The 15,816-nt window shown below is 42.6% G+C and overlaps 1 long non-coding RNA gene across 2 annotated transcripts in view; it reads right to left on the reverse strand.

The window, feature by feature from the left end:
- Positions 1 to 15,816, reverse strand: part of LOC145721574 (uncharacterized) — a 424,011-nt gene that overhangs the window by 37,518 nt on the left and 370,677 nt on the right. The window contains exons 4-5 of one of the 2 annotated variants that reach the window (XR_014145331.1): positions 9,965 to 11,610; positions 7,371 to 9,748 (exon numbers count right to left, since the gene is read on the reverse strand). The exons of the other annotated variant lie outside the window; for it this stretch is intronic. This is a non-coding gene — a long non-coding RNA (uncharacterized LOC145721574). Of the gene's footprint in view, positions 1 to 7,370; positions 9,749 to 9,964; positions 11,611 to 15,816 lie in introns of those variants that run through there. 2 annotated transcript variants of the gene reach the window in all.

Here is a 15,816-nt window from a genome sequence, read left to right on the forward strand (position 1 = left end):
TACATTGCATTTCAAAGAAACTAATTACCTTGAAAAAAATAGTTCTCAAAATATTTAATAAAATGAATATGTGACATGGTAATATACGGTCTTAATTATTGACATGTTCACAAAAAAAAAAAAAAAAAGATCCGGTCGGGGGTCTGAAGACTTCCTAATTTTGAAACAGTGATAAGTGTAAATGATATGTTGAAATATCTACAACCCTTGTAATGATAAATAGCTGTGATTTCTAATGGTGACAAGATCACAGCTATGCTCATACTGCTGTGCTTTATTCCCTCATTCATGATTGAGGGACATATCAAATTTCAGTTAGGAGTTAGTGGACCTGAAGTCACATTTTATTCTTCCCTTCTGAGTTCATGGCCTCTGTGAATTCTATCAGCAGGCCAGTCTGGACACCTCTGCTTTCAATGCTGCAGTGATCCAGGGAACAATTCCTTAGAACTTTTCTTTGCCTACATTCATTCCCTCTGCCATCTCTTCTACTCCTGTGGGTTTAAACGTATTTCTTTATATGTTGACGATTCTCCGTGTTCTACCTGCACACCTGGGGCTCTCCACAGAGACACCTTTTTCAAAAGCTCTGCATGGGTGTCTCGTTGGCTTCTCAAACCAAATGTGTCCAAATGGGCTCCCTGTCTTCCTGTTCACACCCATCCGATCTTGGTAATGGGGCTCCATGCTTCCGGTGGTCTGGGTCAAAGAGCTGGGGGTCTCCCTGTCTCCTCTCTTTCTCTTTCCACATCCAACCAATCAGCAAGTCCTGTCAGCTCTGCTTTCAAAACATATCCCTACTCCACCTTGCTTCTTGCCACACCTGAGCTCGGACCACCGTCATCTCTCACGAGATGACTGCAGTAGCTTCTAAGCCTGTCTGCTTTCTCCTCCCTTCCCTCCCTAAAGGTTGCTCTTGGCATGGCATCCAGGGTAATCTTTTAAAACCAAGAGTGATGCAATCTGTATTACTCCTCTGTTCAAAACCCTCCAAAATTCTTTCCATTTCACCAAGAATAAAATTCACATTTCGACCATGGACTATGAGACTCATATACCTCCATTCCCTCGCTGACGCATCACTCAATCAGTTTGAGTAGCTTTTGTCCCCCATTCTTCAAATTCACCGAGTCAGTAGCCTACCCCCAGGGCCTTAGCCCTTGCTGTTACTCTGCCAGAATGCTTTTCCTGATGTCCACATGATTCCTCACTTCCTTCAGGTTCTGTGAAGTCTCTACTAACCACCTGTTACGGACTGAATTGCATGCCCCCTAAAAATCCATACGTCGAAGTATCCCCAGTACCTGAGAATGTGGTTGTATTTGGAGAGGGGGTTCTTTAAAGAGGCAATGAAGTTAAAATGAGGCTTTTAGGTGGACCTTAAGCCAATCTGACTGGTGTCCTTATAAGAAGAGGAGATGAGAAAATAACAAGAGATACCAGAGTGCACATGCACAGAGGGGGTCTTTGTGAAGAGGCAGCCAGAGGGCCGCCATCTGCAAGCCAAGGAGAGAAGCCTCAGGAGAGACTAATCCTGCCAGCACATTCATCTTAGATTTTGAGCCTCCTGAGCTGTGAGAAAATACATTTCTATTGTTTAAGCCACCCAGTCTGTAGGATTTGGTTATCACAGCCCTAGTAAATGGATATACCATATAAAGTAATAATTCCACTGTCCATCCCAAGATCCCCCTTCCCCTCCTTATCCTGCTTTATTTTCCTCTACAAGCACTCAATGCCATAAAATACACTAACTAATTATAACACATAAACAAATTGTTTTATTTGCTCATGGTTCGTCTCCCTTACTGGAATATATATGTGTATATGTGTATATGTGGGGGGAGAACACAGGCTCTGCCTAGATTGTAGACAGATCTGCTCTTGGACTAGAGCTCTGCACTCAATGAATATTTGTTGAATGAATGAATGAAATGAATGAATGAATGAAATAGCTTCTAATAAAACTGCTTGCCTCCTTTATGAAGGTCGAAATGAATGAATGAATGAAATAGCTTCTAATAAAACTGCTTGCCTCCTTTATGAAGGTCTCAGAAGTCACTGTTGTTCTTCGCATCAGGCCACCACTTTGGAATGAGATGGATCATCCCCCATTCCCGCATGAATCACTCTGAGCCATCTCAAAACCCTCCACTGAACCGGCCAAGGAAGCTGGCAAGAATGTGGATCTAAGCTGGCCTTCCTCCATTCACACCTGAGGCATGTTCTTTCTCATATGGGCAGGTTGGTAAGGAGCGATTTCTAATTGCTGAGAATACTATTTCTCATTTTGTTGGTGTGTGCTTCCGGGTTTACATAGTTCTTTCCTAGGCATTAGATTTAATCCTCTCTCCTACTGCCTCAGAAAGAAAATTGTTTATTAACTCCGTATTTGCATATACTTGTATTCATACTGGGAATATAGCAGGTCCAGATAGTTATGTATTTACCGACCTGTTCTGTTGGTCTGTGAATTTCTACAAGGAAAGAATGTTTGTGTTCTCAGGGCTGAGCCTGGTACCTGGCAGACAGTAGATGCTGACTGAATGTGTGCTGGTGGTATTACGATCCAATATTTATCAAGATTTTCCCATTTTCTTACATTACAGTGGGGATAGTATCAGCAGCACCCTCCAAGCTTGCTGTGTTGATTCGAGCAAACTGCTGAGGACATGTCTGGCATACAGTAAGCACTCAAAACAAGAAGCTCTGACTGAGTGTGGGTCAGACGAAACCACCACGACACAGGTGTATGGCCCCGGCCGGAGGCTGAAGGTAGTCTGCGTGAGCCTCACTCCTGCGGGGGCCAGAGAAGAAGCTGAGAAGCATCATCCAGGAGAAGAAGACTTTGGAGAATTAAATAATCTCTTGCATTTCCTCACAACCATATGACTTAATTATTGGGAAGTGCCACAAGCACTTTTCTGTTGGGACAGATGAGTGGAAAGAAAGGGAGGCGCAGGCTTAATACTTTTTTTTTTTCTTGTGATTTATGAGTTTCATTGATTTTTCCAGAAGAAAAGGGCTTCTCTTTGACCTTGTTCCCATGAATCGGGTTTGCTAGGGACAAGGATTCTGGCAGCTGCTGGGAGACGGATGACCCTGGCCCTGTGCCCCAAGGGAGGCTGGGAGGCAGCCAAGAGGGAGGATGATGGTAGAGACAGCCTGGGGTGTCTGAAATGGTGTCGCTCGCTCCCCCAGCCCCACATCCAACCCGTCCAAGGTCCTGTCAATTTCATTCCCAAACCTCTCCCCAATCTGCCCATTCCTCTCAGCTCTTTGGCCATCCCCCCCCAACCCAAGCTGCCATCTTTTCCTAAAACAGACTCCTAACTGGACCATCAAACTCCACTCATTTCCTCCTAGTGTCTTCTCATCTGAGTTAACGGAATGACCATCTTACAACATAAATTAGATCCTTGTCACCTCCGTCCTCTCAAAACCCTTCAGTTGCTTCCCATTGCACTTGGACAAACAGCAAAAATCCTTCACACATGGAAACAACCTAGATGCCAGCCCACAGATGGATGGATAAAGGAAATGTGGTGGAGACATACAACAGAATCATACTAGTCTTTAAAAAGAAGGAAATTCTAGGGACGCCTGAGTGACTCAGTCAGTTAAGCGTCTGCCTTCACCTCAGGTCATGATCCCAGGGTCCTGGGATCGAGTCCTGAATCGGGCTCCCTGATCAGCGGGGGGCCTGTTTCTCCTTCTGCCTGTCACTCTCCCTGCTTGCTCAGTCTCTCTCTCTCTTTCTGATGAATAAATAAAGAAAAATCTTAAAAAAGAAGAAGGAAATTCTATCATTTGCAATAACATGAACAAGCCTCTAGGACGTGAGGCTGAGTGAAATAAACCAGTCACAGGAAGACAAATACTGCATGATTCCACTTTCTCTTGGATGAGGACACTAAAGTAAGCAAATTCACAGAATCGAGGAATGGCAGGATGGTTTCCAGGGACTGCAGGGAAGGAGAAATGCAGAGTGGCTAATCAATGGGCTCAAAGTTTCACTTAAGCAAAATGAGTAAGCTCTCTCTAGAGCTCTGCCTCGCAACGCGGGACTTTTTGTCAACAACACAATGTTGTACCCCCAGAATTGTGCTAGGAGGGTAGATCTTATGTTCAGTGTCCTTACCACAGCAGAATAAGTTTTTTTCAAAAAAGAATGAAAACAAGTATCACCACTAATCATTATTTTAAAACTGAAATTTGATGAAAGGCCAACATTTTGTGGGCCTCTGTTCATGTGGGAAAGAGGCACTTACTAATCTGTTTCAGCAACCAGACAGGCTGAATATACATTATTAATACATGCTGCAAAGGTATTACTGATTTGATGAACTGATAATTGATGTTTTCTATATATTGGGGTTATTTGACTAACTTTGTTTAAAACGTACACAATGGGTGGATCACGGGCGCCTGGGTGGCTCAGTTGGTTAAGTGACTGCTTTCAGCTCAGGTCATGGTCCCGGAGTCCTGGGATCGAGTCCCACATCGGGCTCCAAGCTCAGTGGGGAGCCTGCTTCTCCCTCTGACCCTCTCTCCTCTCATGCTGTTTCTCTCTCTCAAATAAATAAATAAATAAAATCTTTAAAAAAAAAAAAACGTACACAATGGGTGGATCAGTCAGTTAATTGTTTGACTCTTGATTTCGGCTCAGGTCATGATCTCAGGGTTGTGAGATCAAGCCCCACCTTGGGCTCTGCGCTGAGCATAGAGCCTGCTTAAGATTCTCTTTCTCCCTCACCCTTTGCCCCTCCCCCACTCGCACTCACTTGTGCGCACTCTTTCTCAAAAAGTAAATAAACAAAATAAAATACACAATGTGTGGCACAATTGAATGGTTTTAACATGGAAAAATAAACATTTTTATATTAAAAAAAAAAAATCCTTTTCATGGTCTTCCAAGCTCTCTGTGGTCTGGCCCCTGCTTACCTCATCTCCCACCTCTCATCCCCTTCTCCCTGAGCTATTACCACACTGTCTCCTCCAGCTCTTTGAAAAAACTCAATTTCTTCCCATTTTGTGGTTGTGAAAGTTTCAACATACATAAGTGACTTCCTCAAAGAGCCCCAGTCTGACCCCTCTCCCACTGTCTAAATTAGATCCTCATGTCACACTCCTCATGGCACCTTCAAATTCCTCCTGGCAGCATTTCCCACACCTTCCAAGCTCATATGTGTCTCTGATTCTTTGTTTTACTAAGCCTCTCCAGCTGGAGTCTGTACACCATGAAGGTAGAGCCCATCCTGTCTTGTTCACCATTTTATCTCCTGTGGCTAAGGGGTTGAACTTATTCCATGAATATTTGTGGAGTTCTTGGGAGGTGCCAGGTCCTCTGCTAGGTGCTGGTGACACAAAAGGAATATGATGCTGGGTCTGACCACAAGATAGCTGGACAAACAGATCTGTACTGAAATACATACAGCCACAATTGGAAGGGATAAGACCTGATGCTTTCTGGTACACAGAATGTTTGAGGAAGGAAAGAGGGAATGTCAAAAGGAAGGAGGGAAGAAGGAACTCTGAAATACATATGGAAATAGTACAATATATGTGAAAGGAGAAGGAAACAATGAGGTTTGCCTGGAAAACTGGGATGGATTCTCAAAGGAGGTGGTGAATGATCTTGACCCTAAAGAATGAACAGGTATTTGCCAGAAGCACAAATCTCGGGGGAGCATTATATCACCCAGGCAGCTATGTGGGAGATGGGCTGGGTGAGCCTGGAGGCAGGGGGACTGGTTGAAAGGCTGTCACAAAAGTTGAGATGAAAGATGAGCAGGCCTGAACTGGGCAGCAGCAGAGAGGTTGATGAGGAGGAGATGGTTTCCAGAGACATTAAAGAGGGGTTGAATTTGGGGAGGCTATTAAATAGGTTGATGCTTGACCAAATGTAAGTAATAGAATTCTAATCAATAGGAGCCCAAATAATAGACATCTCTTATGTCACTAGTAAGAAGATGGGGGGCAGACACCAAAGTTGGCTCAGCAGTTCACTTATGTCATTAAAGAGCCACATCCATTCCAGTGTGGACTCCAGTCTAACATATTGCCTTTTGATACACGTGTGTGTTGTCTCGTGGTTGCCAGGTGGCTGCCACAGCTCCAGGCATCATGGCTGCATTCAAGGACAGGAAGGAGATGGTAAAGATGGGGGAGCCAGGCCACTGAGTGAAGATCGTTTTGCTTTTTTCTTCTTGGATTACAGAGGAAATATTTTCCAGAGTTTCCCAGCAGATAGTCACTGGTGTCTCATATGGCCACTCCTAGCTGCAAGGTGAGCTGGGAAACTAGATACCCCGCAAAGGAGAACAGAGGGGCCTGAATGGCTTAGACCAGTCATGATTCATGCCCTGGAGCTTCCACATTGCCTCCCTCACACATAATCAAGACCATCTGCTAACAGTGTCTGCTTTAGGGTGGGAGGTGGGCTTTGGTTTGATTCAAACGGTCTCCTCCCGGATCTGAAAAATGGCAGGCGGCTCCCTCTTGGCTTCGGCGCAGTGGAAACCACTGCTTGTTCCAGCTGAGCCTGCTGTTCTTTGCTCATACATTCCCAAGAAGATGATTATGCAGAACAGCGAGAGCTTTCTTGTTGCCCTGAATATTCTCAAGAAATAAGACTGCATTAATAATTTGTTTTCTTGGTATGGGCCATTCGGTTGCAAAACGATATTCCAGTCATAGCACGACACTTCCCTTCCTCATTTATATTCACTGTTGGTTTAATTATGCTTTTCAGTCAGAATACTTATTAATTTTATAGACCTACCTGAAAATTAAATTGGATAAATTCCTTTTGCTTGGTACCTTGAAAAATGTGTTTTTCCAAGCTGCTACTGGAACCCACTTTGGCCCTGTGCAATTTTGTTCCTCTTTAAGTTCATTTGCAAATAACACTGTGTTGGTTTAAAGGGTATTCATCATTTCTGAGTAGGAGAAACACTGCAAAATACAGTCCAATTCAAAACAGAGTAGAAGGACAATGGAGAAAATTGTCAAATATTTTATTTTCTCATTGGGGGGGTGGGAAGGCCATTGAGTAAGGCATAAAATTTCCCTCTGGATTCAATGAATCTGACTTGCTTATGGGGAGAACTCTATGTTGTACTCAAACGAGTCAGTCAGCCACGAAGGGTAAAAAGCCCAGGGAGGAGGGGCGCCTGGGTGGCTCAGTTGGTTAAGCGACTGCCTTCGGCTCAGGTCATGATCCTGGAGTCCCGGGATCAAGTCCCGCATCAGGCTCCCTGCTTGGCAGGGAGTCTGCTTCTCCCTCTGACCCTCCTCCTTCTCATGCTCTCTGTCTCTCATTCTCTCTCTCTCAAATAAATAAATAAAATCTTTAAAAAAAAAAAAAGCCCAGGGAGGAGGGACTTCCCCACTGACCAGGGCTAAGGGGGCAAAACATGACGACGGCAGGTGGTGTGTCTATTTATGAGACATTGACCAAACTTCCTGTGTCTCAGGCGCCATGGTGCTAGAAATACAATTAAGACATGTTACCTATTTTTCACAGGGTAGACAGATAATTACACAATGATAACAAACCCCTGGTAAATGTTATGACACACAAAAGCAAGGGGTACTGTGAGAGGCCAGAGCACGGCCTCATACCCCACACTGAGGGCAGGAAATATTATGCTTTGTGTGCTGTAACCCCACTGTCCAGTCCAGTGCCTGGCATACAGAGGCTGGAGAGTTAGTTGTTGAGGTGAATTGGATTAAAATGAATGGGACCTCATGCCATGTAATAATCAAGGTAATATGAGCTATTATAACAAATCAACGCTCAAATCTCAATGGCTATAACACAACAGAAATGTGTGTGTGCGTGTGTGTGTGTGTGCGTGTATCACCAGCTTGCCAACTACAGATCTTAGGACTTCTCAGCCTCCATAATTGCATGAGCTAATTCCTTAAAATAAATTTATATATATATATATCTCCCAATTTTCTGTTAGTTTTGTTTCTCTGAAGAACCCTAATAAAATAAGCAACAGGAATGAACTGAACAAGTGAATTGACTTCGGTTAGTGACTAATCATGAAATGACAAGGTTATCCTGATCACACACACAAAAATGCTACATTGGAGAAAGGAAAACAAGAATTAGTAATGGCAACTTTCATACAAAGACCAGAGTAGAAGAAGGTAACTGGCCCCATAATTTGCTTTTTGCCCAAACCCCAAAAACCTCGAAGACAGTGTTCAAATCTACAAAGTTGGGAGTTATGAAGGATGAATAAGTCCTTGATATCTAATGCACAGTATGGTGACTACAGTTAACAACATAGTATTGTACACCAGACATTGCTAATAGAGTATATCTTAATTGTTCTCACATATATGCGCACAAAACGCCCAAACCCAAATAAAACTATGTGAGGTGATGCATGATATGGTAATTAGCATGACTGGTGACCATTTCACAATGTATATGAAATCATCGCATGGGACACCTTCAATATATACAATTTTTATTTGTTGATTATACATCGATAAAGCTGGGAAAAGGAATACTTCTTAAAAAAAAAAAAAAATCAAAGGCACCAGTACCCAAGGTTCTAATCCTAGCTGGGCCTCTAAATCGATGAGTGTCCCTGTTCAAGTAAAAAATGCTGCCAGACCTCAATTTTCTCAGTGTAAAATTAGGAAATTGAATCACACAGTCCCGCCATGCTTCCAGAGCTCTGAAAATCTATGACTCTTCAGGAGTTTGTGAATTTTCCCAAAGGTTCCTAAAGCTGTGTGGGTGGGTCCCAGCTACAGGAGAAAGGAAATCAGGTGAATTATTTGTGGTGGCAATTGAGAGACTGCGTGAATTCTGAGTTCCCAGCCTGGTTCCACTGACTTTGGGCAATTTACATAACCTCCCTGTGTCTCGATTTCCCTTAGCTGTGAAATAATGGCACCGGTCAGATAGGAATAGCGCCTCCCTCTTAGAGTGGGTTGTAACAATTAAATGAGATAACACTCACTACATGCTTACAACAGTGCCTAGCACATAGGAAAGGGCCCAAAACATGCAGGTTATTACTACTGCTATTATTACTATCATCATTATTTCGTTGTTGTTGTTGTTTAGAAATCTTAATGGCTGTCTCTTTACTTTGTAGTCCATTTTTTGGGTCTTGTTTCCCCCAACTATTTTATACATTCCCTAAATGGGGGAAGGGCATCATGCATGGTAGGTGATGGGGAGTAAAATAAAATATAAGAGTAGGTTTCTAGATACTTTGGAAATATTATCCATAATAGGGAAAGGAGGCATAACCAAAATCTGGAATAAAAAATACAAAGGCGCCATTTTTATAACATTCTTAAAATGTCAAAGTTATAGTGATGGAGAAATCAGTGGTTGCAGGGGAACAGGGTTGGGTCAGTGGGACCATAAAGGGGTAGCATGAGGGGATTTCTTTGTGGGGATGGAAAAGTTACTGTGCCCTGATTGGGGTGGTTCCATGAATCTGTTCATTTGATGAAATTCCAAAGATCTATGCACACACATACATAATTGAGTGCATGTAAAAATGGACAAAATCCAAATAACATCTGTAGTTTCATTAATAGTATTATACCAGACTTAGCTTCCTGGTTTTGATAGTGTGCTATGGTTTTGTAAGATGTTACCATTGAAGAAAGCTGGGGGGAGGGTCTGCAGGAACCTTCTCTACCGCTTTGCAACTTCTTGTGAGTTCAGAAATTATTTCAAATTAAAAAGTTAAAAAAGGGGCGCCTGAGTGGCTCAGTCGGTTAAGCGGCTGCCTTCAGCTCGGGTCATGATCCCAGGGTCCTAGGATCGAGCCCCGCATCGGGCTCCCTGCTCGGCGGAGAGCCTGCTTCTCCTTCTCCCTCTGTCTGCCGCTCTGCCTACTTGTGCTCTCTCTCTATCTCTGTTAAATAAATAAATAAATAAAAATCTTTAAAAAAAAAAAAAGTTAAAAAAAATTACAATAGCAGCAGGGAAATAAGAACTATCCATTTAATAGGTGATTACAAGATATAATAGAAAGCAAATTCCTGACTTGCCCAGTAGCATCAATCACAGAATCAGAATAGGATGGGCCACAGCTGAAAGAGAACCAACTACCTTAGGTTATCACCAAAGAGTGCCTGACTTTGCTGGCACCAAAGTGGCCGGGATGCCAAAGTCTCCCTGTATTGCCAGGAAAGAGGGAAGGCTGAGCAGGAGCTGCTCTGTGGGACCCACCCTGGGATGGAGCACATAGTCCTGCTGGAGGCAAATGTGGGTTGGATCAGAAGAGGAAGCAGGGAAGAGAGGTGTCAGATTTTATGCAAGCAGGTAAGCCAGGATGGCTGTTGGTAAGACCAGACACTGGGGGACTCTCCCCCTAACCCCATCACCAGGCTTTGTGCACCTTTAGTGCTTGATGACCCCTTACCCTACAGGCTGGCACCTTTGAGGGGCTGGTTTCAGATGGGGATACAGAGGAGCAAACCTCTATGGAGATGGAGACAAGGGTGAGGATGAGGATGGTAAGGGCAGCCTGGCATGCTTCTGAGTACCTTGTATATGCTGACTCCTTCAATCCTTGTGACCCAGCCTATGAGGGAGGCATGATAATAATTACCTACTTTACAAACAGGGCAACTGAGACTCAGAGAGGTGAAACAAATGGCCCAAGGCCATACAGTTTAGAGTTGAGACTGTTGAGTTGTACTCTCCTTAGGTTCAAACCTCTTTTCTTCCTCATTGCATATGAGTGCTAGGGAAGAAGAGGGACCACCATGATGCCAAGCCTACGTAGAAACCTTAATGGTTGTCTCTTTGCTTCTTAGTCTTTTCTTTTTTTGTCCTGCTTCCCCCAACTATTCTGTACATTCCTTAAAAGAGACGAGGGTGTCATGGTATGTGGCAGAGAGTAAAATAAAGGAAAATATAGAATGATGTAATAATATTAATATAATACAGTTATATTACTTTATATGTTAATATTATATCATAATATAAAAGTGGGTTTAGGATACTTTGAAAATAAGTAGACATAAATGGGGAAACAGGCATAACCAAAAACTGGAGTCAAAAATATAAAGATAACCTTTTATGTAATAATCTAAAAATGTCAACTTGGAGTACAGATAAATCAGTGGCTGCCAGGGACACAGGCTGAGGGGTGCATATGTGAGTTCAAGTATGACTACAGTGCCAATTTTCTGGGAGAAGAAGGGGAATCTCACCACTAACTCTTTATCACCCAAGGGTGCCTAAACTGTATCGGGTGTCCAGGCCATATTCATAAGCATGGGTTTAAAAAAAACAAAGGAAAACAAAAACAACTTTAAGTCCACTCATAAAAAAGTTACTAAGAAACAATACTGACTTAACAAAAATGAAAAAAATAATAGCAATCCAGCCTCTTTGCAGAAGTTCATAAAAATTCCAATGTGCATCAACACCAAGAGGATTTTCAATTTGTAAATGAGACGTTCAAAGGCAGACAGGGCTCCTGAAGCTCACACACACTGCGACACAGCTTTGTGGCTGGGAGAAGGAAAACTGTCTCCCGGATCACGGTGCATTTCTAATTGAAGAGTTTGAGAATGCAAATGAAAATGAATCAGCGCCAACAGGGATGCCTAAAAGACATAAGTGAGAATTACGGCAATTAAGAATGTTGTCTCAAAGGAAATTAGACTCGTCCATTAATTACAATGCCTTAAAGGGAAAGAGGTCCCAATGAAATGCAATAAATTAAAATATCAAAAAGGAAATTAGTAAGAAGAGAAGGTGGAAGTGCCAACAAGAAGCTAATCTCAGAGGTCGTAATGGGGACAGAGAACGGAGAAAAAATACTGAGAGTGAATATGGACAATGCATAGCAGGTCCACCCAGGGTCAATCCTCCGCCTACTCCTTCCTTCCTGCCTGCCTTCCTCCCTCCCCCCTTTCTCCTCCTTTCTCTCCTCCCCTCCAGACCTCCCCCATCCTTTACCCTCTACAACCTCCTTCCCTCTCTTCCTGCCATCCTTCTCTTCTTCTGATTCTCCTCCTTACTCCCTTTGCTCTCTCCTTCCTGAGTTCCCTTTCTCAATCCCATGTGTCTTCAAAGTGCTAATTCCAAAGGGACAGTTTCAAACTAGGAGCCATCATCATTCCTCCTGTAGACAATGAGCATCCATCTTTGGATGCCTTCACAGGTCTGCTGCTGCCCAGCCCCAGCTCCCTGACCTTTGCCCTTTGGATCAGCTGCCACGCCCATCAAGGTGAGTACTCACCAGGTTGTCCCAGGTGACGAGGTTCCTGATCCAATGACATGCTAATGTCCCCTTGCTTTACGTTCTCAAAAATCATTTGTATTTCCTTGTCTCAACTTGGTAATGAAAAGCTTGAGCTTCTGTTTTTGGTACTGATGCTAATGGATATTGATGTTTTTGATATTGACCCAGACCCTCTGGGCCTGGGTGTTCCCACTCTAACTCCACACTGTGCCCATCACATTGACTTTCCTCTCCACTCTCCAGAACCCTCCCCTTTGCCTCACGTGCCTCATGAGTCCTAGTAATCTCCAAATTCCTCAATCCCTGCCTAGGTCCCTCTAAAACACTCTCAGGTCTCCCCATGACAGGGACAGTTGCTTTCTTGAATGAAAATCATTCATGCTTTTATTCTAAACACTTATCATGCTTCTGCTCATGCTTTTTTTCTAAACCCTCACCACCTGCATGATTCACCTCATGTGTCTCTAAAAAATTGCATTATTTTTAATTTAAATACTTTAGCCTCATCGGAAGCAATAATACCTGAAATCAGGGCTTTGCTATAGTAGTTTTATGCATTTTTCTTATAAATATCCACAGAAATGCACAACTACACAAATTAAGATGTCCATCCAGGTGCCTCTTAAATGGGCTTGCCTCTCTTTGGCAGTAGCACTCCCTGTGTGGTAAAGACTCTACATGGACTTTGGATTAATTACAATCTGATTTGGCTCCACCACTGGCTGTAGGAACTGGGGCAAATGTATGATCCCCAGGGCCTCAGTTTTACCATCCATGCACTGACTGCAACTGTATCTGTCTTTCTAAGGGTTGCTTTGAGGACCTGATGCATGCATTAGGACACATGCCTATTTCCTTTTTCTCTGATGGCGGCTCTCATCCCCCCAACCCGGTGTGTTCAACTCTTCGAGAGCCTTGGATGAATTTGAACACATTTTTAATTACAATTACTGATCAGATGTCTCTCCCCATACATGTTTATTTAAATGTTGGTATAAAAAAGGTGAGGGCATCTGACTTTCTTTCAAAGTGGAACATACGCTCCTCAATAAATGGACAATATTTCATAATTTCTTAGCATCACCATGACGCTTGCCTGGTGCCAAGCATATGGTGGTGTTCCACCAGGACCTGCTGACCTGCTATTGATTGATCCCTCATCCTGGCCAGAGCTTTGAGCATTGCCAAGGTGGGGCTCTGCTGGAAGTGTGGCAGTGAGGCCAGTTAACTCATATGTCCCACGGAACAGTGCTGGCCTTAAAACAAGGCCATAAGCAGGTCGCCGGCTCTCTCTCCGGCTTGCCAACGCTTCTACCATTTCCCATCTGTGTTTCTATTTTTCCTGTGAGAGTAGCTTTATTGATCTCATTAATTCTCTTTTCCATCTTTGGCATGGCAAGGTGATATTATCCACGCTTTAATGCCTCCTGTGTTTTGCAAATTACAGGATTACTATGGATAGAATGACAAGAAACACTGTTTTCACCAGATCACAGCCAAAGCCACGAACTGTCCATTAGAATGGAAGAGGGTAATCTGTCCTGGGGTTCTGTTCACCCAGGCCTGAGGGCTGCAAACACAGATGCAGAATTTCCTCTCAACTGAGATATTTCCATGTGAAGCAAAGCAAAGATTCCTTCACTTGAATGTTTTTATTTTTGAATTCCTGAAGGCAGTTACAGATTTCCTAGTAAGGGGATTTTTTTTTCTTTTGCGGCAATTACATATGACTATTTTTTCTTCTTTTGATTGAAAATTAGTTTGATCAGGGTTGCTGGAGTAGAAGGGGGTGGGGGGGATGGGGTGGCTGGGTGATGGACATTGGGGAGGGTATGTGCTATGGTGAGCTCTGTGAATTTTGTAAAGCTGATGAATCACAGACCTGTAACCCTGAAACAAATAATACATTATATGTTAATAAAAAAAAAAATTCCAAAGTGGCAATGGAAAAAAAAAAAAAGAAAATTAGTTTGAGGAAGTCTTAAAAGGAATTATCTGAGGGATACTAGAACTCAAGATTTAGAGTTCAATAAGTACTTTATACAAAAAACAAAAAACAAAAAAACAAAAAAACGAAACAAAAAACCAAACACACAACTCTCTATTGCTCTGCTGTAAAGACAAGAAAAAGTCTCTCTTATGCAAGTTCTTTTAGTTCGATAACTAATTAAAATCACAACCACCACCAACAGAAAAGTTTCTCCTGATCTTATCTGATACTTGGAACTCTTTGCAAGAGAAAAATAAAGAAAAGGAAAATAAGTGGCTTCTCCATAGACTGTGAGTTCCCCAGAATAGGGGCTTCTGTATCTATTAGGGTGTCCTAAGAACTTAGGGTATCTAGAACAGAGGAGGCACCTCATAAATAAATAAACGGAGCAAAATGAATAAATGTTTTTATCCTTTAACATTTTTTTCTTCAAGTATAATAATGTATATACTCAAAAGAGCATACATCCTAAGGGGTACAATCAGATGAATTTTTACAAACTTAAATTCACTGGCATTGCTAGAACCTAGAGCAAGAAACAGAACAATACTATAACCCCAGTATTCTTCCTCGCATCCCTCTCCAATTGTTACCCCCCAAATATAACCACCATATTGACTAATTTTTTGCCTTCTTTGAACTTCAAATAAATGGGATCACACAGCATGTTGTTTTTTGTGACTGCCTTCTTTTGTTCAACGTTATGGGTCTGAAATTCATTTAGGCTGATACATGTAGTTGCAAGCTGTTCATTCTAATTGCTATATGGTATTCCCTCATAGGCGCTGTGGACTTAACGTTTGTGGACTCCCTCCTCATCTTCACAAGTTGAAACTCTAATCCCCAGTGTGATGGTACCTGGAGGTGGGGTTTGGGGGAAGTAATTAGGGTTAGATTAGGTAATGAGGGTGGGGTCTTCATGATGGGATTAATGCCTTATAAGAAGAGGAAGAGACAAGATCTCTCTCTCTCTCTCTCTCTCTCTCGTCATGCATGCACAAGGAAAGGCCATGTGAAGACATAAGAAGACAGCCATGTGCAAACCAGGTAGAGGGACCCCACCAGACACCAAATCTACTGACACCTTGATCTTGGATTTCTCAGCCTCCAGCATTGTGAGAAATAAATGGCTTTTGTTTAAATCACCCAATTCATGGTATTTTCTTATAGCTGCCCAAACTGACGGAGACAACAGATATATATCACAACTGACTCATCTATCATACTGTTGATGGGCATTTGACAGCTTCCAGTTTAGAGTTAACATGAAATGTACTGCTTCAGATCATCTCATATGTGTGTTTTTCTATTGCCAGAATGGAAATGCTGGGTCATAAGGTATGTATGTTTCCAGCCTTGGTAGAAACATACAAACAAACTTTTTAAGTGTTTGCACCAATTAACACTCCCAGCAATTGTGTATGTGAGTTCCAGTTGCTCTATATCCTTACCAGTGCTTGATGTTGTCAGACTTTTTAATCATAGTCATTCTGGTGGATGTATAGTGGGATCTCACTGTGTTTGTAAGTGTGTGTTTAGGTGTGTGCATGTTCCTTTTTATTTTGAAATAATGAA

Source organism: Leptonychotes weddellii, chromosome 5 (genome assembly GCF_054177405.1).
Source record: "Leptonychotes weddellii isolate Sample4059 chromosome 5, ASM5417740v2, whole genome shotgun sequence".
Taxonomy (NCBI): Eukaryota; Metazoa; Chordata; class Mammalia; order Carnivora; family Phocidae; genus Leptonychotes; species Leptonychotes weddellii.